The sequence below is a fragment of the Phalaenopsis equestris genome, unplaced genomic scaffold (assembly GCF_001263595.1).
Source record: "Phalaenopsis equestris unplaced genomic scaffold, ASM126359v1 Scaffold204612, whole genome shotgun sequence".
NCBI lineage: Eukaryota > Viridiplantae > Streptophyta > Magnoliopsida > Asparagales > Orchidaceae > Phalaenopsis > Phalaenopsis equestris.
The window spans coordinates 219,649-221,104 of NW_018224155.1; positions in this window are offsets into that span (position 1 = coordinate 219,649).

Genomic DNA, 1,456 nt, shown 5'->3' on the forward strand with positions numbered 1-1,456 from the left:
AGCGATGTCTGACTTCATCTCACAAGTACGTTTGATACACGCGCCATCCAACGGCTCCATGTCATCATCCCCGATATCCAAAAACCGTGACTGTTAACCCTAAAACCTTAAGATCTCCCTAATTTCTCAACCAAATGAACTCGGGTTTGATCCTATAGACTTGTGTAAGTGAGACAAACATATCCATATAGTAAACATGACATTAAACTAACCCTAATCACATGGAGAATCAAAATAGGCTCCGGAAGAGGGGAAGTTCAATAACTTTGCTCTAAGAAGGGAATCTTCAATCAAAGGTGCTTGGCACATTCGTGGAGGTCCAAGGAGGCTAGGGATTAGGCATTTGGTCATGGTAGAATGTCTAGACCCAAATTTGATCAAGGTTGAATTTGGGTGTTGGTCAAAGTTTAGTGTAGAGGCTCTCTGTGAGGGGGCTTTGATGGGGCTTCTTCTCCTCTCACTGCGGTGAAGGTGTGGGTGAGTTTAATTGAGATTTGGTGCACTGTGGAGGTGTGGTTGTGAATGTCTTGTCTTTAGCAAGGATTTGAGCTCAAGATCTGAGCTCCGACAAGGGAAATGTGGGCAAGGAGGCGGTTGGGTTGCACTAAGGTGGTCTCAAAGAGGCTACGGGAGCAATTAGATAGGTCTCCTTAAGAAACTTTTAGCACCCTTATGTTGGTCGTAGAGGTGAGGCTTTATATCCATGGCTGGAGAAGGGAGCTCAGGGCCTGGCCTCGAATGCAAAAGTCTACTGAGGTGATGGGCTAAGAGGCTCTAAAGCTTAATCAAGGTGAGCTGGATCCTAGAGTTGAGATTGGCTTAGATTTAGGGATGGTGGCCCTCAGTTTTGAGGTGCTCTGATCCCAATTTTTTATATGTAAGGATTTACAAAGTTGACACCACTACAACGCCAAAATCTTGATCCTTATATGAAAAGTAAGTTGTGTAAAAAATATATACTTATAAGCAATTAATAATGAGATTCTACGCAAGTATACATATCGTTATCAAGTAATAAAAGACTTTCTATTTAAGCCCCAAATATCGATCCTGAAGGGAAGGTGTAAATTGGCAAATATAAATTTTAATAGAAAATTTACATAAAATCAAATGAGATCACTGTCAATAATTTTTAATGTTAAGATGTTATCAAAACTAAAGTACTTTACTATTAGAAAAGCAAAAATGTAAAGTTTAAAAAGTAAATACTAATCTACTATATTTACGTAATGAAGATTTCTTATGTGAAAAAGCATCCTTCTCACTACAATGAGGTTCTGGTGAAATGAGATGAGATGAGATGGAAATGAGATGAGATAAATGTTTATAATATGTATTGTGCCAAATAGGAGCAATTATAATTCTCTACCCTGACACAGTACATAGAAATCTTTTGTTAATCCTAGGTCTAGTCCATAAATCTGTGGCTAAGCTAGGAGGATACTGGCTCCCACTC